This window comes from Zootoca vivipara, chromosome 5, assembly GCF_963506605.1.
Source record: "Zootoca vivipara chromosome 5, rZooViv1.1, whole genome shotgun sequence".
Lineage (NCBI taxonomy): Eukaryota > Metazoa > Chordata > Lepidosauria > Squamata > Lacertidae > Zootoca > Zootoca vivipara.
In genome coordinates this window covers 75,868,472-75,893,194 of record NC_083280.1, presented here as the reverse complement: position 1 = coordinate 75,893,194, position 24,723 = coordinate 75,868,472, and positions in this window count along the sequence as shown.

The window sequence follows — 24,723 nt, the reverse complement described above, 5'->3', positions numbered from 1 at the left end:
TTTCACTTGCCTGTCTTGCCTCTTCCTCCAGTTCTGAAGCTCCCCCTGCCTTTGATTCTCGCCTCCTGTCTTGTATAGCCCCCCCCCCCAAAGCACTGTCCCCCTCTCCCGAGTCAGCCCACTTCCAGCAGTGCACACTCGCCAGCATTCTGCCAGTCCCTGATGTCATGAAGAAAATAGGTCTGTATGCATTTAAACCTTTTGTTGCGCATTGTCATGTGTTGATTCATTTCAATATATGCAACTGTAAGGGTCCACACACAGGGCCTTCCTCATCCCCCCCCCCCCCCCGCATGCCAGGCTCTGTGTTGAATTGAGAAGGTCCACAGAGGGCTCTTAAATGGCTCATCTGGAAACAATTAGAAAATTCTGCCTGACCCTGGGCTATCTTAGTCCCTGGTTGTGTTGATGCTTCTAAGCCTATCCATCTGAATATTTGGCATAGCGAAAGCCAAAGATAGTGTGCCTGGGGGATGATATCACCCCACATACTGAACATTATCTTTTTAACAATCAAACCAACCAATATGGCTGCTAATCACACAATCTGAATAATGACTAGGGGCCCCTCAGACATCTTTTTTTATTTTTGTGCATGGTTATTTCTGCTCATGAGTATTGGGGCAGTTATACATGATCTCACTTTCAATAATGTTTATATCTGCAAAAGTTTTGGGTCAGACACATGAACTGCTTTGTTTCCAGTTGCTGCTTGTTGCATAGCTTCCTGTTGAAAGCCTGTATTTTTGTGCCACAGAGGGTTTATCCCACTTTCATTGTGCTATCTGCCATCAATTCATCAATACACCCACATATTAAACACCAGTCTGGAGTGGCCTGAGTGTGAGATCATTTTGCATGCAAAACATATGTCCTGCAATTCAGCTCCAGACCCTTCCCATGTGGCTTAAAGAACTTTTTAAATGGAGCTCTTCCACTCTGTAACCACAGAGATCCAGCAAGTAAACTATTAAATTGATATCCCCTAGGAAAACTCTCTCTGTCTCTCTGCCCCTTTTAATGACTCTGTTTTACTGATGCATGTGTGTTTCAGAATGACAGTAACCTGCATAATCCTCAGGCATTAGGTGAGAAAACATAAACACAACGTGCACTGTTTTGTTTTGCTGAAAAGCTGGGATGGCTGCCAGGTATTGCCGCACTTTCTATTAAGTAGCACAGCAGAGTCTTGCCTAGTTATCAAATGGAAGTGGTCTGTTCAAGGAGACATTTTTAGCTGTGCTTCCCTTGTGCTTCGTATGTGACTGTGTGTGGAGGGGTGCTGCCCTCCAGCTTGGGAGTGCTGATTCCCCAAGTGGAGTAAGATCTCTAATCCAGCCCTTTTAAACTGTTTTAAGATGGAGACATTAGATGGACTTAGGGAATGGGGACCTGTAGTCCTCCAGATGTTGGATTCCATCAGCTCCAGCCAGCATGGCCTATGGTCAAGGATGATGGATGCTGTAATCCAACAACATTTGCATAGCTGCCAAGTCTCCCGTATTCCCCGGGAAACCCCCGTTTTCCCAGCCGTTTCCGGCTGGCAGCCCGGATTTTTAAAAACCCTGTAAATTCCCCGGATTCTTACCAGCCGGGGGAGGCTCCTTCTGCACATGTCTGGAGTCTCTGGACATGCGCAGAAGTAATTTCTGGTGCTGTGGCCATTTTGGAAATGGGCAAAGCATGCGTAGAAGCGACTTCTGGTGCTGCTCTGCCCAGTTCCAAAATGGCCGCAGCGTGACTTCCGGTGCTGCGGCCATTTTGGAAATGGGCAGAGCATGTGTAGAAGCAACTTCCGGTGCCACTCTGCCCAGTTCCAAAATGGCTGCAGCGTGACTTCCGGTGCCGCGCCGCGCCGATCCCGGATTTTTCAATGTGGGACTTGGCACCTATGCATTTGGAGTGTCACACACCTGTTGACTCCACCCACTCACCATATGTGCCAAAAGGCACCCAAACTCGGGCTAGGACTCATTTAATACTCAATAAAACACTTGGAACAGTGAAGAAAAAATATGATCATCATGGATACCGTACAGCTAATTTAAAACATAAGAGAACACATGTACGGTACATCATTGCTCTTTGTTGTTCTTATTGATGTGATGTTGTTATGGAACAAAAATTGAATACACGATATCAATGCCAGGACTGAATCCTGGAATAGATGAGGAAGAGTAGGCTGCCCACTGACATCTGCCGCCTGAGGCATCAGCCTTACTCTGTCTAATGGTAGGGCTGGCTCACCACATCCAAATCTCTGCCAGCTCACTGTGGTAAATATGGCAATGAGGATTACTCCCAGGAAAGCATGCACAAAATTGCAGCCTTAATGCCCCCATGGGGGATTAGAGAGCCTCTAAAGAGTACACAGTGCTGTGAAATTAGCTTCATCTGTGCCCACTTTCCATGTTTTAATTACGTTTGTGAAATCTCAGCGACACATTTCAAAATTCTGCAGAATGTAAAGCAGTTTCTGGCTGGCAGGTGTGTCTAGTTTGCGTGCACCAGATAGCTGGTCTGTGAACAATTTGCCAACTCTATTTAGCAATTTTTTTGAAATTTAAATAATATGCTATCATCTTTGAATATCTGGGAAACCTCATGGAATCAGAAGAGCTGGGAACACAATTGCAGGCAGGTCTGAAGAAAGAAAGCAGGAAGTGTCAGGGCTGGTGATCTGACAGCAAGCAGGAGCAAGCACTTCAACAGCAACCTGTACTTTAGCAACAGGTTGCAAGATAGAGCCAATAATTTCATAGGACCCTATAGTTGATAGCTGCGCTATGACTCTGGCCACCTCTAGTAGTGGTGCTACAGCAAAGCAAGGAGGAGGGCAGTAATACTCTTACCCAGTAAGCTACCCACACTGTTGCAGAAAATAAAGTTCATTCTTTCATTCATTCATTCATTTGTAATTGGAGGAAGGCTATAGTTCAGTGTTAGAACACATACAGTACTTTGCATTAAAAAAGCTCATGTCCAATCCTTTGTCTTTCCAGGTAAGGCTTGAAGAGACCCCCTGTTTGAAACCCTGGAGGGTTTTTGCCATTCAGTGTCAACAATACTGAGATAGATGGAACAATGGATTAACTAAGGCAGCTCCTTATGTTCCAGTGTGCATACTAGAGAGCACAAGATGGCAAGTATCTGTCCTGAGGGAGCTTGCACAGAAACCAGGAGGTCAAATGGTCCCCCCCATATATCTGTTAACTGATAGTGGCTGATGAATTTTGTATCTTACCTACTGGTGCCCAGTGAATGGTCCGCAAGTGCTTGGTACTATTGTGCTGATTCTTAACAGATTCATCCTAAGGAGGATCCTGACCATTAGGAGCACTTCGTGAGTTGCACTGGGCTTTCCAAAGGAAACGTTGGCTCTAAAAAGTGCTTGATGTGTTTGCCTTTTAAGCATTGTGTTCTTATTTTTAACATACAAATGTGTTAGATGAACTTATTAACACAGTTAGCACGTTGACTTCTACTCATATATATCAATTTTGTAAGCTGCTGGGTAGCCCATCTTCTGGGTTTCACTCCCGAAATGAAAATAATTGAATTTCTCTCTTGACTACACAATGCGAAGAAGCTGGATAAATGAGTGCTGTGAAAACATGTTATCTAAGTACAGGGGGCTTTCAGATCCTGCAGAATGTACTCTCTTGCAAAAGTAATTGAAGGAAAATAAATTAGAAAAGCAGGCAAGGGAGGCTTAGGCAATCTTAAGCAAAGTAATGATTCATATACTTAATGGACAAGCGCCTTGTTATGCTACTGTCAACAGTATATATGTGTACGTTCTAAAGCCACAAAGATGATCCACATAACTGGATGGCATCACGTCTAAAGAACAGTGTTGGTCAACATTTGTATTTTGACTATATTATTATAAATTTAGAAGCAAATTCAATCCTGCCACATCACAAAATTGTCATCACCTATCTGCATGGGTGTTACAGGAATGGAGCATATGCTTTTGAGTAATGTGAAGCAGGGCTAGCTGCAGGTGTGAAGGGAGGTTGGCTAAGGGTCTTCTGGTGGGACTCATCCTATATCAGTGGCCTCCCTAGCAGGCTTACGTAGTAGTTCTGGGCATAGCAGCATTTTGATCTGCACCAGAAGGCGAAACACCATTTTAATTTGCAATAGTGCCTTCAAATGTGGCATCCCTTTGGGCCTTGTGGGAAATGAAGAGGGCCACCGTGATAATTTCCTACAGTGAGGTGGATTGATGCAATACCAGAGGCATTGCAGAAAATTAAAATAGTGGCTGGGCAGGCAGCACTGATTGGACAGCTCAGGGCAAGACTCAGCAGTTGGTCCTGCTGGGACCTCAGCAGTTGCTTGATGATGAAGCATATTAATGTTGAGCCTAGTATGAGGCAAGAGGCAGAGCAGGCCTACCATGTAGCACAGTGAAGCATTGTGCTTCAGGCAGCATGGAGGGCATGAATAGATAAAAGAACGGACTGGTATCTGAATAACAGAGCACAAGGCTTTGTAACAAATGGGCCCTACCATAAGACGGTCACAATTTGGGGCTCTGCTTCAGACAGTAAAATGTGTTGAGCTTTCTGAATGACCCCTCAATGAGAAGAACAGTAGAAGGTCATCCTTGGCTTTCATGCCTGAGATAGCAATATCACAAAAGGAATCAGGAAGTAAATACCAGTGCCACTATGTCTTTTCTTCACAGCAGAATTGTGAGCAAAAAGTCAAGTTCTACACAGGAAGACTCCATCCATTTGCCTTCCCTGCTCTGAGGACTTTCCAACTTTAAGGTCCAGGTAGTTCAATGAAGTAGGTCCCAGGCTGTGACCATGAGAATTCTGGTCTGGAGCATTCCCCTTCCCTCTTCCCTTTCAGGTGAGGACTTTGGTAATATGGTGAGGACGAAATTTTGTGTGTGTGTGTGTGTGTGTCTCACCCCCATTTCTTATTTTCACAATAATTCATTAGGATGCAGTTGCTTTTATGGATCTTCTCAATAGGTACTCATATTAATATTGGATGGTGGTGATGATGAGGATTAGCCCCCTTGGCTCAACACCCTGTGTGGAGGAACCTCCCATAGCACCCTAAATCCAGTGCTGATCCCTTTTCAGCCATATGACAACTCAGAATTTCGTCAAACAAACAGGGAGCAAACAGTTGCAAACACAAGAGAGACAGTTACAGGTAGGTAGCCGTGTTGGTCTGAGTCGAAGCAAAATAAAAAAAATCCTTCAGTAGCACCTTAAAGACCAACTAAGTTTATATTTTGGTATGAGCTTTCGTGTGCATGCACACTTCTTCAGATACACTAGAAACAGAAGTGTCAGACCCTATATATATACAGAGGGTGGTGGGGGTGGGTGGGAATGGGTGATGGGCTGATGGGAGTGGTAAACCTGTAGATGGCTGTTAATGGCTGCTGATGGCTGCAATTAGTCCGGGGGGGGGGGGGGGAGCAAGGGCTGAGGTGCTAAAGAAAGCTTGATCATGCATAATGAGATAAGAATCCAATGTCTCTATTCATCCCAGGTGCTTCCATGGTTTTAAGCTTGGTAATGATTTCCAATTCAGCAACTTCTCTTTCCAGTCTGTTCCTGAAATTTCTCTGTAATAAAACAGCTGCTTTGAGATCTTGTATAGAATGTCCTGGGAGATTGAAGTGTTCTCCTACTGGTTTTTCAGTCTTATGGTTCCTGATGTCAGATTTATGTCCATTTATCCTTTGGCGTAGGGTTTGGCCTGTTTGTCCAATATAGAGAGCTGAAGGGCACCGTTGGCATTTGATGGCATACACAATGTTAGAAGATGAGCAATTAAATAGTCCTGAGATGGTATGTTGGATGTTGTTGAGGCCAGTAATGATGTTGTCCGGGTGTATGTGGCAGCAAAGTTGGCATCTGGGTTTATTGCAGGCTCTGGTACCAGTGTCCATGTTAAGTCTGGTGGTTAAGTCTGGAAAGCTCTGGGAGGAAGACCTTTCATTGCCTACAGACAGCCACCCAATCTTAAACAACTCCTCACCCACAATAATACAACCACCAGACTTAACATGGACACTGGTACCAGAGCCTGCAATAAACCCAGATGCCAACTTTGCTGCCACATACACCCGGACAACGAGGAAGTCTATTCAGCATGAGGGAATTTCCCTTTTAAAAAAGGAGAACTTGACAGCTATGCTGAAGGAGCGCCTCCACCCCCATCATTTTACCCAGACACTGATGTCCAGTACCGAGGGCCTTCTGGGAGTTCTCTCACTGTGAGAAGCCAAGTTACAGGGAACCAGGCAGAGGGCCTTCCCGGTAGTGGCACCTGCCCTGTGGAACGACTCCCACCAGATGTCAAATAGAACAACTACTACCAGACTTTTAGAAGACATCTGAAGGCAGCCCTGCTTAGGGAAGCTTTTAATGTTTGATGGACTACTGTATTTTAATATTTTGTTGGAAGCCACCCAGAGTGGCTGGGGAAACCCAGCCAGATGGGCAGGGGTATAAATAATAAAGTGTTGTTGTTTGTGCAAACAAACATCATCTGCCAAGAAAAGCAGAGTTCAGTGACCTGCCTAAATTATGCAAAGGTGCATATATTTCCTAAATACGTGCCACAAAGAGTAAGAGCAGCAACAACCTGTGCAGAGCAGTTAAGCACCGCTCCCTACATGTGATTCCCCTCTGGCTTCAGAGATTTCACCAGGCACACTTTAAAGCAGGGGAAGGTGCCACTTGGGAAGAAAGTATCTGGTGGTTCATTAATGAGCTAATGGAAACTTTTGCTGGAACACTTCCAAGGATGCTGGACTAGGAAGACCTTGATTTCATCCAACCCGTAAGGCACTTCTTAAGCAAAAGACCAAACTGAGGTTCCCTTAACATAAATTAGCTATGACTTAACTATTAAGAGATCTGGGTTAGGTACTCTTGCTTTATACATTTAAAACTCTTAGGGATTCGGGTGAAAGAAAGAAAAGTAGACCCCAAAAGACTTGAGTCTGCCCACCTAACATTAAAGGCTACTTTCAATGTAAACTTGCTTTTCAGAGACAAAAGCAGGGAGTCTCAGGATACTTTATTTTCGGAATACTAGTATATACAGTATCACACTTGCGGACATTTGTGGAATGCCCAGAGCTCTGGCTGGCTTCCTAATTCTGAAAAAAATAAAGGTGAAATGTCACTTCGACGATGTTTTGCTGCCTGACTGGTCCACTGAGGGGCAAACTGCACATTACACAGAGTATCATGGATTTTCTTTTCTTTTAATGAGAAGAACCTATAATAAGAAGTGAGGAGGTTATGCCTCAGCTGATGATGAAGGTATTCCCCCCTACTGATGGTGGTTTCTCACAAAATGGCATCCTCCCATGTCACTTATCCCATATGCATAAACACACACATACAGTCATACCTCGGTTTAAGTACGCCTCGGTTTGAGTATTTTCAGTTTATGTACTCCACGGACCTGTCAGGAACGGATTAATCCACTTTCCATTACTTTCAATGGGAAAGTTCGCTTCAGGTTAAGTACGCTTCAGGTTAAGTACAGACTTCCGGAACCAATTGTGTTTGTAAACCGAGGTACCTGTACCTCCATGGGGGAGGGGATGGACATTCCTGTATGCCTGTATAGAGAATAAATAGGATCAATGCCCTATTCTAAGCTAAAACAACGACAAGAACACTTTCCACCGACAGCTTCAGCTCACTTGCCAACCTTTCTTTTTCTTCTAATTCTAATGTCTCCCTATTATCTATTCCAAAGAGATCCACACTGTCTCCGACAGCCTTTTTGCTAGATTGTTTCCCTTCGATAATTCAGCCTCCACCGTGTCATGAGTTTGGAATACAAGATTTCCTTCTGCCCCCGAAGTCTAGATTACAAGGTGAGCTATAGGTCTGGGTGTTGGAAAGGTATTTCTCTCTCCAGCCTAAAGCAAAACATTTCTAAATTGATGTGAAGAGGTAAAAAAAATCAAAAAACAAAAAAAACAGCAGTATTTTTCTGCTTCATTATCACTGGTACACTAAGATTTTCATTGTAACGTAAAAGGTATAAGGACCCTAACAACGGTACAGGTATGTTCTTATTTTTGCCATCAACATGTTTTGCAAGCATTGTTTTTCTTAGGAAGCAAAACACTTCCTCAAAGAAACAGGATGTTATGCATTATAGAAATGTCTCCTAATTTTGCTTGTTTTATGTTTAAATGCTTTCTTTAAAGAAAAGCATAGCTCAAAGGATGTGCATGCTGAGTGTGTTTTTTAATAGATAGAGAAATTCAGTACATTTGTGTTTTTTCCTTGCACCCATGGACTGAACTCTCCCTGTTACAGCAACAGTTTTCCATTGTCCTGTAAGCATTGTTCGTACCCACCAGCATACAGTGTGCCCTATTCCCCAGTGAAAGCAACCAGGGAAGGATATTATAATATATGCCAAATCATTATTCAAAATGTTGCAGATAATTTCCCCATCATTTTCGTGTTCCTATGGCAGCATGGCGCAATCTCTCTCCTCCTACGTAAGGCTCTGTAGAACAAGAAAAAGATTGCTGTAATCCTTTTCTTCCCATGACACCCGAGAACTGTAATCTTCTTGCTATGTTAGTGGCAAATTCCTATCTGTTAATGTCAAGCCTGACTTTACAAGGAAAAGTTCCCGCAAGCCTTCATTGTATTGGTAAATAGCTATGGGAGGTTGAAAAAAAGTGGGGGCAGCCCAAAGCAAGGCTGAAGATTGAATCCAAAGCTATAATTCAGTTGTGAGTTTGACATGCCCTTTTACGTGGGGATTTTAATTGAATTATGGCCTGTTATACCATGGAATTTAAGGGTATTCATGCACAAATTGAAGGAACATGGAAATGCACTACATAGAAAGTTGCTTTATACTGATCCCGATCATTGATCCATCTGGTGCAGTGGCTTACCAGGGTTTCAGACTGGTGTGTCTCCCAGCCTGACCAGGAGATGCTGTGAATTTAACCTGGGAAAGCATATGCTTCAGCACTGAGCTTCCCCCAAATTCAGAGGGGGGAAATAGTAATAAAAATAGGATTTTTGTTGTTGTTGGCATCTGTGCACCTCTAGGGCTAAAGTCAAACTGCTGGGTTAGCAGCACCAAAGTGATCTCCTTAGGGCACAAGTCTGGGCCATGTGTATGGAGGTAGGTCTCGCTGATGTGATCCAAAGGAGGCCAGAGCAATACGTTTGGTGCCAGCTTGGCTGCAGGAGCTGCCAGAAGGAGGCACACAAGGTGCCATCCAACGTTCTTAGGGACTCCACTCCAGATTTGTGTAGGGTTTACTCCTTAGCCTTCTCTTCCCCTGAAGATATGCTGCAAGGCAGTGGGAGATTAGGATCAGAGTTTTGCATCTCCTAGATGGGCTACATTCTCAGGTTGAAAAGTCCCATTGGCAGCTCACTTCCCTCTACAGCATGTGCAGAAACCCCCTTCTTGATCGTTGGGCCCACTATTGGTCTCATCTGCTCAATCCACCAGAGCCTGTTTTTGCATGCAAGGGAAATCCCTAACTTCACTGCAAAATCCTGAAGACTACATCAGTCTTTCCCAGCCTGGGACACTTCAGATGTTTTAGATGGGCTGATGGCAGTTGTAGTCCAAAATATCTGGAAGATATGAAACAACAGCAACAACAACAACAACAACAACAATTCCTTCCAGTAGCACCTTAGAGACCAACTAAGTTTGTCATTGGTATGAGCTTTCGTGTGCATGCACACTTCTTCAGATATCTGAAGGTATATTCAGATATTCAGGTATCTGAAGAAATGTGCATGCACATGAAAGCTCATACCTATGACAAACTTAGTTGGTCTCTAAGGTGCTACTGGAAGGAATTTTTTGTTTGTTTGTTTCAACTACGTCAGACCAACACAGCTACCTACCTGTAGCAACAACAACAACAACAACAACAACAACAACAACAACAACAACAACAGGATATTCAACTAGCCAGCATAGCTGTAGATCAACCTCAACACAGTGGTCAAATATTATTTTTTCATTTAAATGGCACAACTTAATCATTTCCCACCCCAAAGTCTCAGCAATGGTAACAAAAGTAAATGAGTGGTTTGGAGAAGGCCAACAACAGATTTTTTTTTACAGCATTACCCAGTGCTTTTTTTCCTTTAAAAAATGTTTAGGGGTACTCATATTGAAATGGTGTCCCTCAATGAGGCCAACTTAGACTCACAAAATGTTTAGGGGTATGCATACCCCCGATTCCCCCCACTTAAAAAAAACCCACTGGCATTATCTTCTCTTCTCCTCGACCTTCTCTATTTTAAAGGAGGCAAGGAGGAGGTTTATGGCAGGATATTACCAGAGGAAATGTGTGTGAAACAGACACCTTCATATGGAATTTTCTGCCTAAGGTACATTTTGTTCTTGAATGGCTCATGTGTGGTATTACCTAGATCTCACTCTCTGTCTTCATTCTATTTCTCTGTTGCCCCCTTCTTTTTTTAGATGATAAAGAAAATGTGCAAGACCATTAGATTAACGCAAAGATACGGATGAGTTGGCTTTAGAGGCAGAGAAGTTAGGGAAAACAATGTCCCTATAGCAACCATAACTCAGCCATGGGGCACCTAGAATGTCTTTTGATACTGCACAGGATGTTAATTTCATAGCTTTGTCCTTCATTGTAGAGTACGACCAAGATGCTATGGGGCTCAGGCTGATAAAATAATGAACTTGAATGGCCTGACATCAGCATGATTTGCATCCATAAAATAATAAAAATGAAAATCCATTCACACAACATCTCCGTCAGATACAAAAGAGTGGGGCAAAGATTCTAAAATTTGTTTGCAGAGCAATCTGAACCTCTGATCTGCTGCAGCAGACAGAGTTTGGATGTTGCAGAGGTGCCCCTCCCCCTCCCCTGCTAAGTTTCACCTGTGTGGACCTCCACCACTGTGGAGATCACAGTTGCATCCACCGAAAGTGTGGGTGGAATTAATTCCAGAGGAAACCCTTGAATCAGCAAAGGGTGATGAGAGGGATGCAGCTGGGCAAGCCAAGGATCCACTGGATGCTAAGGCAGCCCAGCTACTAGCGATGGACCCAATCTGGACCTCTCCATTGCGCTAGACTGAAGTGCACACAACAACAAAGGAGACAGAACCACCCACCCTTTCACTGTGGGCAGTGCAAACAGCAGGGCTTCGAATACAGTGGAGATTTACTCTGCTACTACGCTCAGCCCTGCACTTTCCAAACTTTACCCCAAATACTTTTGGGTCAGACTGGAGTTGTAACCTGTTAGCGATGGGCAAAACTGCCAATTTTGGTTTCTCACTTTTCCACAATAGTTGTTTTGGGGTTTTTTAAGTCCTCATGAAAATTCACCAGCATTTTAGTGCAAATTTCTCCTCCCATGTCTATTTTTGCATGCTGTTTTGCCTAAAAAACACATTTTGCGCAAAACATTTCTCCTAAGAAGTTATTTTCAGTCATATATGAATTCATGCCCTATTTGCATTTTTGTACACATTACTTGGCTGAAGAACGGCGCTGCAAATTCAGAGAGGTGCCGATTTTGAAGGATGGTTGCATTTTGAGTTCGCTTATTGTTTCAGCTAGTATAAATTGGGTAGGTTCAGTGCAGACTGAATCAAATTCATGCCCCATCCCTACCCGTTAATTGGTGTAGCCTTTTACCTAGTACCTAGGGCACACAACATATTCACCAACATCATTTTAGGGGTATCTTTGACAAAAAACGATTCATGGGTGCACATCATGATTATAAGAGGAACTCAATGGGTGGGGAAAAAAATATGGGTGCAGCCATCACTGCAATTTACATTCACAAGCTCAGAAGCATTCCGGTGAACTTGGCAAGCAAACAGATAGAAACCAGAGGTGAAATGAGGTCCCACCAGCATCCAATCTCATTCATCATGGTTTGTTAACATAACAGAAAACAGACTCTTTTCCATCAGTGGATGAGGATGTATTAGGTCGGAAGGCATGACAAAACACAAAGCTCTTAAACCCTCACACTCCTCCTTTTATACTGTCAAAGGGAAGGGGGAATATGCCATTAGGAAAATTCCAGAACCTTAGGTCTGTCTCGTCTTGTAGAGGCAATGCCTATTGGAAATGGCATTTGCTTGTGCTTCGAGAGGGCTCCATTTGCAGCCATTATAGATTTGTTCCAACAATTATGTCATCACCCAAAGCAGCCACCTTTAAATCCAGAGTAATCTTTGGCAAGGCAAGGCAAGGCAGGAAATTCTCCTGTGCACGATGCGAGGGCTGTGAGTTAGGAAATGCTCCGCTCGCTGTTACAGGTGGCAGAAAAGAAAAAAAGGAGCAGACTTTCAGAGGCCTCTTCCGAGAAAGGATACAGGGCTCTGCACCCTTTGTGATGCCTTTAGGAGGAAATAAAGTAATGTGCGCTCAGTTACATCAGTATCAAAAGGAGAGGAGCAAAAAGAGCTGAGGTGACAAATGGGCTGCTTCATTCAGCAGTATACTTCCCAATACTTTGTTCTCCCTCAAAGAGGGAGATGACATATTCCCCTAAACACAAAAGGTATATGTCAGCAGGCAGGCTACACCTGCTGAATACACTTCTCTGAGAGCTCCATTGCTGAAATGTATGGGAAAGGAAGAAAGTATCTTCCCCCTTCCCCAACCCATCCTGTCAGTAATTTATATAGTACTTGGTGCAGCGACTTCCTCCAGGTGAAAACTGTTAATTCAGCAGCTGGTGTGATGCTCCCGTGCCAGAGGCTTCCGAAAATAGTGCATTTTGGGTGGTGAGCCACAAAACTATTGTTGCTGACAGTGTGACATCATCGCAAGGTGTAAGAAACAATTAAATCCTGGAAGTGTCTGCAGTAGCCGCAGAAACCACATATCCCTTAGGAAAGCCTGTTGGTCAGCAAGGATATTTGCAGCAGCTGCTTTGTCTATCTCAGGAGTGGAAAACACTCTTCATATTCTCTTGTGCAGGCTTTCTCAAACTTGGCCCTCCATCATCCCTGACCACTGGTCCTGCTAGCTAGGGATCATGGGAGTTGTAGGCCAAAAACATCAGGAGGGCCAAGGTTGAGGAAGCCTGCTCTTCTGGCTAACCTGCCAGGAGCCATATGCTGATAGTAGAACAGCCCAGAAGGGAATAGTTGTCATGGGTTAGGAGTCAGCTTCACCTGTTGAACAGCAGCCTGAAGTGGGAGAAGGCAGTGTGACTCCACCTGCAGCTGATCAGCCTTTAGGGAGAGGGAGGAGAAGTCACTGATGAGGACCAGCTGGCTTCAGCCTTCTTAAGCAGAGCTTCCAGCAGCAGTCAGATGTTGGTAACAATGCCTGTGGTTCCCAGCCCTACCTTGCTGTTTCTGCCTGGACCCTTGGGTTTGTGATTATTGGGTTGTCTGACTATGCAGATTGCTGTTTGCCCAACCTTAGGGAACAGCCTTGACATCATATGCTGACCCTACCTCCAGGCAAGCACACCTCAGAGATTCTTTATCTTCTGTTTGGCCTCACACTCCACTGAACTCTACATGGTGTTGCTCAGCAATCGGACTATGACATAAGTGGGCGGAGCAAAGGATGTGACTGTACAGTAAGCTACCTTCTAGCCACACAGAAGTCAGGGGCCTCTCCATCCAGGCAAACAAGAGGTATTATCACAGTTCAATGACATATTCCTGACAAGCAAAAACACATAAGGCAAAGAGAAATGTTGGTGAGGGATGAGGCTTAAGGAAAGGGAGTGTGACCTGGGAAGTTTATGTTCCTACCTTCTAGGAAGAGTCCTGAATACCACACAGAGAAGCTTGGTGGTCACAGGTTACACCCCTGACAGAGACCAAGGGCAGCTTGTGACCAAGCTAGACACAACCCCTACCCATATATGGTAGTCCACTAGGACTTCCACAAACCAACAACTTTGCTGCCTGCCTGCATCTGCAAAATGGGGAGATTGACAATCAGCTGGCAGGTCACACTTGATAGCTGTCTGGGCTGCATTTGGCTTGGTGGTTCACCTGTTGGACACATTTAAGGTTGAACTGCCAACTTTTTTTCCTGATAGGGCTCCTGGGCTTTTGACAGAACAGCAGAAACTCAGCTGGTACATATTTTCCTGACCCAAAGATACAATATGGGATTGGTCTCACCAGTCAAAATTCCATTGGTCATGCAGCCTCTGACAGCACAGGGTCATGAATGCCAGCCCCAACAAAAGGCAATTAGCTAATCCTGCCAGACTGGCTTAAACCATTGGATGTTTTTCTCTGTGTGACAATGATTTAGCTGCAAGATAGTTAGCTACAAACAATAACTCAGTTGTGTGGGTTGTAGTGCGATACGTGGCAATGTTTTCCCCTTTCCCCAAGAACGCAACAAAGATTATAGAGGGCTCATTTGAGCTATTTGAAGTAGTGATGTATGTAACACATCAAAGGCAGTTTAGGAAATGAAAATAACAAAAAAGAAGAAGAAAGAAAAGGGGGGGCACTTCCCATACAAACATGTCATTTGCACTTAATGGGGCTATTTTAAGTTAATTTTGGCACTGCATTAAACTAACTACACTTGTTGACATTTATAGTGTATCTGAGTGAAAAGTGTGTTTTTTCTGTAATGAAAGCTCTTGTTTCGCTCTCCCTCTCAAGCCTTCTAATAATAAATAATTAACTTAAATAAGGCAGGCACGCACGCACGCACACACACACACACACACACAGGCTTTGCCTCCCATGATATACATATGGCAATTTGAGAGTGCACCAACCTTGTCAAAGCACTGGATTTCTCAAACCTTTTCAGCTTGTCTCATCTTCTACCCTGATAATATCAGGTGTTCATTTGTGAAGGGAGGGGACCATAGCTCAGTAGCAGAATGCATGCTTTGGAATACATAAGAACCTGCTTTTAACCCTTTGTCTCTTCAATGAATGCAGGAATGGTGAATCTCTGCCTCTCCATATGTCTACAGGACTATAACTCCCATCACCCTTGACTGTTGGCCATGCTGGCTGGGTCTGATGGGAGTTGGAGCCCAACAATATCTAGAGAGCCACAAGTTCCCCATGCCTGAACAAAAGGTTTTCAAGCGGTAGAACTGAGAAGGCTTACATCACAGAACCAGAAAAACCACTGCTATTCATGGGCAGATAATACTGGTCTCAGTGGAGCAATGGCAGATTCATGTGCTCATGTCTCTCTATAGTCCCCTAAGTACTCACAGACCAACTGAGGCAGATAGTTGCTTATTTTTAATAATAATAATAATAATAATAATAATAATAATAATAATGCCCCTTTGAGAGATATTGTGTCATTTAACTGATGCAACATCAGCAATCTGTTACCATCCTTCTGAAATGTCAGTCAGCATGCTGCACTAATTGATATCTTGTTAACACGCTGCAGTGGCATTGCTTGACACCCATTCAACATCTAAACAGTCCTTTCAACTTTATTACTCTAATAAGACAGTAATTGTGTGCCCATTGTTTCTGTAGTTTTTGAGATAAGGCCATGCCAAGCATATATCCAGCTTTCATTACGCTCACCGAAGCTCAATGAGCTCCATTGGAGAGATATCAATATTTAATTAATAATAATTGCCGTTGTGCAGCCAAACAAATCACTTGTATAATTCATGTTTAAAGGCAGTTAAAGGAAGTTTGCACAAAATGGATATTCCATGCACAGGCAAAGCAGTGAGATATTAGTGAAATTGGGACATGAGAAAGGCTCTGGAAGTGGGCTTGAAAGTGCTACAAAAAGGTAGGGTAGGGGGTCATAAATTGTCCTATCAAAGCCTGCTGATCATGATAGCTGTGCTCTAAATCAACTGTAAGAGTCTTCATGCCTTTGTCTATGAGTTCCTGGGATTCACATTGTGATGGGGGGGGGAACTGTTGAGTGCTGGACTACATGGATATTTGACCTGCTACAGCAAAGCTTTTCTCATGTTCTGTGTCATGCCCAGCTCACAGACATCTTGGAAAGTGATAGAGAGGTGCCTTCACAGATCTAGCATCAGCAAAAACTTCACAGGAACTCTGCAGAATCAGGTTGGCCTAAGGGTCCAGAGCTCTCAGAAGCCATTATGTAGGCCATTTGAAAGAAGAGGACTTGATGCCTGACTCCACCTCCAAGGTTGGTTCAGATTCCTCAAGTAAGTAACCATAATCCTCAGCTCTATCATCTTACCAACACCAACACCAAGGAACTTTCACTCCCCTCTAAGTTGCTGGAAGATGAGAGTGTGCTAGAGGCCACAGTGCTGGTCTCCAAGCCCTTGTGCAAGCTCTCAGTGAGAGGTGGACTTTGGGCATTCAGCAGGCCTGCTTTGCTATTTTGATGCTCAGATGAGCTCAGATCACTGTCAGATCAACAACTAGCTAGCCTAGGAGCTCTCCCTGGTCCTGAAGAACCTGCCTTTGCCACCTAAGACCATTGCTTTTCATATCTGCTTCTGGCTGCTGCATGAGTCCTCTTCAAAGTTATCCCCTTCCAATATCAAGGCACTTCAAACATTTTCAAACAGGTGGCATATAAATGCCTACCATTCAATAAACCCATACTTTATTGAGGCCTCCCTCCTATGGACTCACAGGCTGGCAGGAACTGGACAACCAGAATGAATGGATGGGAGATCTAATGGAATATCTGCTACAAAAAACAATCCCATTTTAGAAAGGAAGTTTGATGCCATAAAAGCTATTCAACTGAAATGAAATGAACAGAGCTTTTGTCTGTATTTTGTTCTCAAGAACGTTTTTAAGCCAAACATGATACTTGCTATTTAAACCTCTTTCTTATTTTAAATGTTTCCTGGCTCCTCTTCAACAGGGATTACAGGGAGTAGTGGCTTGTTATGAATCACAAGAAGAATCGTTCAGTTCTGAAGTATTAGAACAGGAATAAAGGCAAGTATAGATCCTATTTTCTGAACTTTTCATAAGGAATAAATTTTCTTCATGGGAGGAAGGGAGACTGGAGCTAAGAGCAAAGAGCCCTTTTGAGGGGGCCTATCTCTTTTTCCAACCTTTAGATATGGCAGTCATTTTGCGTTGTTCCATGCCTCCATGGCAGCCTTTTTGTGACTGGTGTCCATAACATTTCCCCAGAATTTCACAAGTACCCACCAACCCTAAAAGGGCTGGCAATTTGATTTAAAGTTGGCATTCCTAAAAGGGTGGGCAATTTGATTTAAAGTTGGCATTCCTGGAACAGAAAAAAATAAAAAGGTGTACAACTGCATAACAACAACTGGAATACATAAAAAGGAAATTTCCCACATGAACTTTTTTTGGAGTGCAGTTATGTAATTACTTTTTCTGATTTGATCCATAAACTACTTAGTCTATTGGCATGCATTTCCATATTAGCAGATTAGTTACAGCTTCTCCCACTCAAAGCTAATGGGTGACAGGTATACAGCAATAAATAAGACCTTTAAGTGGATTTAAAATCCACTGTAATGAAATAAAAGTTGCAGGTTGTATTGTGAGTGGGTTATTTAACTAACCCAGAAATGGAGATTCCTGTCACCAGATAGTTCTGCATTAAGCAGGATCATTAATGCTAAAGTACAAACTCCCTCTCTCTTATGTGTAAATGACAAAAAAGAGATAAGTTTAACACTGTTTAGTTAAACGTGCTTTCGTCTTCCTAAGCAAGACAGTTGGGATCACAAGATCTTATATATAGTAACTCATCAGAGATGAAAGACAATCAGTCCCAGAACCTCCAATTAAAATAAATGTTCTCTCTCTCTCTCTTTTAATGTTTTATTTCTATTTTCTCTTTATTTATTTATTTATTTTTTAAAGCTATTCTAATTTACACTTCTCCACTGCAGTGGTGTTGTGGCTCACTGCAGTCCTACACACACATTTACCAGGGGGTAAACCAACCTAGCAGTTAAGCCCATAAAAGTTTCTGACTTGCAAAGAAGAAGACAGTGAAGAAGAAGATGAAGATAATAGTTATTCTTCATAGTTTATCAAGGATACAGGGATGGAGGGCTCAGACTGTCCTGCAGCTTTACATTTGTATGCCAAGGGTAGAGGATGAAGGATAAAGCGCTCCATCTCTCCTCCACCACACTACTCATCCAAGGAATTGCTTGTGGTCTTTCGTTACCAGACTAGCACTTAAATGCATGGTTGGAGCACATGGCACTGAATGCTATGGGATGTAAATATGAAAGGGCTCGTGCTATACATGCGGCAATAAAAATAAAACTGGAAATGTCTACCCTGTTATTCACATCTTTCACACACCTCCTAGAAACTAACTTTTTGATCTTTGCAAGCAATATTATTTTTTAAAAAAGCAACAACCATGGAACATGTGGGTCAGAACTTCAATTCAGCTCGGCAACATGCCAGGGTGCTCTAAAGTTTTGTCAGTGTTACAGCATTTCCTTAATAAAAAATGCATCCAGATATTTCACTCAACTGCAGTAGGGCTGGCATTAAGAGTTGCCATTGTGGGGCACCTGCCTAGGTCTTGTCCTTGCCAAGCATCTTCTGATGACCCTCTCCCCAAACCATATACTAGGGTTACCAGACATCCCCGGTTCCCGGGGACAGTCCCTGGATTTGCAAATCTGTCCCCGGACAAATTCCATCCCCGGAATGTCCCCAGATTTGCAAATCTGCCCCCAGGAAATGTGGCAGCGGCAGCCTCAGCAGCCCAGAGCCAGCCTGGTAGTACAGTTGGCTCTGGCTGGCTCTGGGTCGCTGCTGCCACCACTGCTGAAGGAGAACTGGGGGCGTCCAGCGGTACAGCTCTCCTGCCCCCTTCCCCTTTTGTTTTGACTGATCAGGGGAGGTTTGGGAGTTGCGGGCGGGCAACCGTTGCCCAGTTTCTTAAAAACTCTGCGGATTTATGTTTCACAGGTGCGAAAGAAGGGCTTAGCGCCTTTATACAATATGCATGTGTGCCTGGGCCCAGGGTCTTTTGCCTCACCATCCCCACTACTGACTCCCTGTTGGTACTCAGCTTCACACACACACACACACACACACACACAAAAGTGTCCCAGATTTATTGAAAAAAATCTGGTAACCATACACGTAAGTGAGAAGATGGATCAATAGCCTTCCTGTGCTTTGCATGCTCCCTCTGAGTGGTTGTGCAAGTTGGGTCCAGACGGCAAGGAAATGGGCAGTAATGATGAGGGCAAGGAGGACATGGGTCCATTCAGAATAGACCTTCCTATGCAGCCTTACATGAGAATGTCCCACTGTGCTTGCTTCCAGTATCTGACAAAGTCCCTAGTTCAAAATGTCACTGTAGCTGTGAACTCTCTCCAGAAGGTCTCACATAAACTAGTGGCTTCTTCAAGCCTTAGTCCCGGGTCAGCAGTACAGTATATGAATAATAATTCTTTTGCAAAGAATAACTGGGATAATGTATTTGAGGCACACTGAACAATTGAAATATGCTATATAAATGCTAAGCATTTTATTAAATGAAAGGGGAAGTGATCATGAGGCCCTGGGTGGTATTAGATATGAACAGTATGACCAGCTGAAGTAATAAAGAGATCTTGAAGGTCAACAGATTGAGATGCAAAGCTGCTGGTGGTTTTTTGTTATTTGCCGGATAGGCCTGAAACATTTCAAAACCAATTTATTTTTAATGTTCAGCTGGTCTCCCCCTTGGGTGTCCAACCAGATTCTGATCACTTTCACAGCTGAAAATAGAGGAGGAGGGAAATTGAGCTGGACAAAAACTGAAAAAAAATGGGTATTGCTGCAGTGAGCAGGATCTGTGGCAGTGAGATGAGGCAGCAGTTATTAGGAGGTGGGGTATCATGTTAGAATGGTTCTCAAGCAAAATTAGATGCTGACCCAGTTTCTAGAGGGTCTTGGTTATGAGGTCATCACTGAAAGTTTCCACCAATTTTATAGCTGAAGCTAAAAATGGGAGATTCTTCTCATTTTCTACCTTTGCACTTTGAAATATTGGCTATATTTTGTGAACTCCAAAAATGGTCTTGGGCAAAACTAAGTTATTGTCCTGGCACTTAATATGGCCTAAATTCCTCCACTTATCTAAGAGAACAAAGTGTCATTTCCAGTACCAGCTTAATCATAATAAACTGATATTTGGCAGATCCATTGGATCATAATTTCACAAACTACATTGCCAATAAAACTGGGGTGAAAAGTCCTTTTAAAAGTCGTAAGAATTTTATTCTAACTTCTTTCAAATTAATTTTTTTTTTAGTTTCTAACATATACTATCTAGTATAATACTAGATACAATCCCTCCAAATGTACTAGATTCTTGAGAATACACGGAGCTTCCCAGAGGCGTATCGTGGGGGATCCGTGGCCCTGGGCACAATTTTGCAAGGGGGGTGCAAACAGGTGCCCCCCACAACAGGCTCCTTCATTGGAGCTTGGCTCCAAGTCAGAAGGAGCTGCACCTTGGCTGTGGCACTCATGCCTGGCTGAAACTCCTCTCCCGGGTCAAACCTGACCCAGTGGTGGAGAGCAGGAGGAGAGTGGGTGGCAGCTTCTTCATCCCTCTCCTCCCCCAGACTGTGATGCCCAAGAAGGCACCCTTCACACATACACACCCATGGGGGCGCACCTACCACACCCTCCCTGGGCAGCATGGGCATATGCTCCCCTGCTGGAGCTTCCCTTGTATACAAGAAGAGCCCAGCTACAGTAGATAAAGGTCCATCTAGTCCAGGCATCCCCAAACTGTGGCTTTCCAGATGTTTTGGTCTACAACTCCCATGATCCCTAGCTAAGAGGACCACTGGTCAGGGATGGTGGGAATTGTAGTCCAAAACATCTGGAGGGTCAAGGTTTGGGGATACCTGATCTAGTCCTTCATTCTCTTTCCACCAGTTAATTCTGGAAAGCTTACAAGCAAGACATGAGATCAACAGCTATTCTCTTTTGTTTGTCATCAGAAATTTACTTCTCCTAAGAATGGAGAGTCCATTTAACATGTCTAATAATTGTTGATGGATCCGCCTTCCATGTATTTCTTTGTGGCAGAGCTCCTGTGCTTCCAGTAGCAGCCAGTAACAGGTAAATTATGTGTGAACGGGTAAAACTGCTCTGCCATTTCCCCCCAGTTTTCAGTGTCAAAGTATTTGTTTTTTTTTTGTTTTTGTTTTTTAGAGACTGTTCTTCTTATAAGGTTCAGAAAGATCACAGGAAGTTTAGATAGTCAGCCAAGGAAACTGAACCTTAAGAGAGAACAGTAAACCTAGCTTGCATGGGCGTACCCAGTGAGGGGCAGGGGGGCAGCTGTCCCCCCAAAGCAAAAAAATGAATAAAGGGCGGCATTTTGGGGAGAGCTGGAGATGTTTGCGAGCCCAAAGGCACTGCAGCGGCTCCCCTGCATACAGGAGAGGGTGTGCAGTGGGGAGGGCACCGAGCCTGCTTCTTTGCGGAGGAGCAGCAGAAAGCTGCCTCCTCCCAGGCGGGGAGCATGCGCCTTGGCAGGGGGGCAGCCAAGATGCTGCTGCTGAGGGATGGGGGGTCTTCCTCAGGCAGGCAGGCAGGCCAGGCGGTGTGGACCCTTTTCCAGGGAGGAGGAGCCGCCCGCGGTGGGGTACTTGGCGGTGCCCGTGTGTGCTGCAGTGCTGGTAACCAGGTGACAGTGGGGAAAGGGCTGGTGCACCACCGTCACAAGGCAATCCGGGCGCAGGGGAGGGAGGCAGGGATGCCACCGGATTAATGAACAATAGTGAAGCGCGGCCTGGAACCAAGCGGGCAACTCTGGCTGGAGAGAGAGGGGTGGACTGGGGGGGGGGGAGAAGGCATTCTAACACGCCTCTGCTGGAACTAGACATAGGAGCCAACTTCTAGGGCAGGCATAGGCAAACTCGGCCTCCAGGTGTTTTGGGACTACATCTCCCATCATCCCTGACCACAGATCCTTTTAGCTAAGGATGATGGGAGTTGTAATCCAACAGCAGCTGAAACTGATTGCAACTACTCGCCTCTCTTTCTTTCTCTTATGCTTGCCCCTCCCCCTAGTTTTGATCCTGGGTATGCCCCTGCTAGCTTGAAACAAGTGTCTACTGCCCTTCTGACTGATCAAGAGGTTGGGACAGACCCTCCAAGTGTCCCTATTTTCCAGGGATGTCCTTGATTTAGAGAAGCCACCCTGGTTTCTGATTTGATCCTGGAATGTCCCACTTTTCCTTAGGATGTCCCTATTTTCGTTGGATAAATGTTGGAGGATATAGAGTTACCTGACCCCTGAGCTGTCTGAAAGCAATCCTGTATAGGGAAGTTTTTAAAATATTTTATTATGTTTTTATATATGTTGAAAGCTGCCCAGAGTGCTTGGGCAACCCAATAAGATGTGTATAAATGATATTATATCATTATGGAATGGGACATTCCTATATTCATCAGAGAAATATTGGAAGCTATGTTGGGATGGAGCATTGGAGTAATGTGCATAAGTGAGAGAGGCAGAGAGGTAGAAAAAGCTGGAAATCAGAATGAAAAGCCAGAATCAAAAATGCTGCAGAGGATCCAGATTCCACGGACAACAGACACAGAGCTGAAAATAAGAAGCCTGGAAACTACAATGCCAAAGAACTAGGATGAGCTGAAAGAAAATATTATCTTGCTAGCTTTTCCTGGAGTTGACAAACTGTCTAGGCTATGTTTAGATGGATGCGTTTTTCCATATTCATTTCAGGTTCTAATTGTTATTACGACCTTTCTGCATTCACAATTTTTAGTGGTATTGTTGCTAGGCTTTTTGATATGTGGCATACTGCCACATTATGTCATTATTCTGCTAGTATTCTGAAATAATGTACTCAAAATCTACTTTTTCTCTACTGCATTTTTCAAAAACTTTTGTGAATGATCTAGACTGGATCCTTAATATGTTCATGGGTGTGGAAGGTGTACAACTGTTGTCCTTGTTTCTGTGAGCAGGGGGTGGACAGGGTGGGGTTCATAGTCATGGTTTGGGAGACAACTGCTTCACATCACCACCCTCTGATCAGTGCAAGCTGCCTTGCAAGCCCAATTCAGAGGAGAGAGATGGCAGATAGAGACATTGGTGCTGGGAGCTGCAGATCAAGCCAATCTATATGATATAATAGAATTTGCATATATCATATTCCTCAAGCATTACAACACGGCAGTTCAGCTATCTAACTATGCTTGCAACCAGTTCATCATGAGGTCTATGTCTCTTAGCATGCTTAAAATAAGACGTGTGTTTCATATCGCCTCCTTTAAAAGCACATTTTCCTTGAACACATTCATCTCATTTTGAAAAGTGTCAGCATTCATTTTATAGCTGGGGGTTTCAGCAATAGACTAGTTGACTAGTTCCTGCGGAGAATAACAGAGACAGCAATCTTTTTGCTCTTGCTGGGTTAGATATGGAGTTTCTGGAAAGGAATCGCCTTGGAAAATAAACTAGTGGTCATGAATAGAAATGAGTTATGTATGCACCATACAGTTCTTTTCAAATTATCAGCAAACAAATAAAAGCCAGTTCCCTGTTATGAAGATTGTCTAATCTGATATCATGCAGTTTCCCTCAGTCTTTGTGGATGGCAACAAGTTTTAGCTTGGTTTCAATATGAGTTTTTCACAGCACAACCTATATAGCAGACTTCCCTGACCTGCTGGGCCTCCAGATGTTTGGGACTACAATTCCCATCATCCCTGAACATTGGTCATACTCTCTGAGGCTGGTGGTAATTGTACAGTAGTGGCCAAAGTTGTGGAAACCTTTTGGAAAAAGTGTGTTTCTGAGGTTTGGTGGCTCAAAACATCACTCTTTTTTGGAGTAATACCATAAAATAATACATCAATGGAAAGATAATTTAATGCAGAGTGTAATGCAACAAGATTTGTTTAATTATCTGTATTCTATCAAAAGTTATAGTCAAATGACCAGAAAAAGGAAGCACAACTTGCTTAGGCTGATGTGCAGTAGCTTTCCTTCATTGAATGTAGTGAATGAGCATGGGTGATTGGAGAGCCAATCAGGTGTTATGAGCCATCAAACCTTGGAAATACACTTTTCCCAAAAGGTTTCCAAAATTTTGGCCACTAGCGTAGACCAAAACATCTGGAGGGTCCTGGGCTTGGGGGTGGGGGGGTATAGCTAGGAAAATAGGAATCTGCCTTAAACTGAGTCAGATGATTGGTCCATCTTACTCAGTATTTACATTGACCGGAAAGTGGCTCTCCAGAGTTTCAGGCAGGAGTTCTTCCCATCCCTACCTGGGCATAACAACAATTGAACTTAGGACCTTCTGCATGCAAGGAAAGATGCTCTGCCACTGAGCCACGGCCCCATAGGATTTGGTGCTGTGGTGGTGATGCCACCACAGTACTCTGTTGTCTTGTAATGCTGGAGGCTAAATTTCAAAACTAGCACTGTGATGTGGTTGTGGCCACAACAGTTTCTAATTCCCTTTGAAAGGGAACTAGGCAAATTGATGGTTTATAGATTCATCTCTTAGAAAGAACAGCTAAACAGGAAGCAACTTCTGCATGTGGATGTTCCTCATTGGACAGTGGTGGGTATAAATGGGTAAATAAAGGGCATGTGCCTATACACAGAGATCCGGCTATTAGTATTGGAGCATTTCTGATTTACCTTTAAATCTCAGAAGGGTAAACAGTGCACGGCAAATCCCAAGAAACATACCAAGCTCGGCATAATCAGCATTCCCCGGGGGGGGGGGGGTTTAGCACT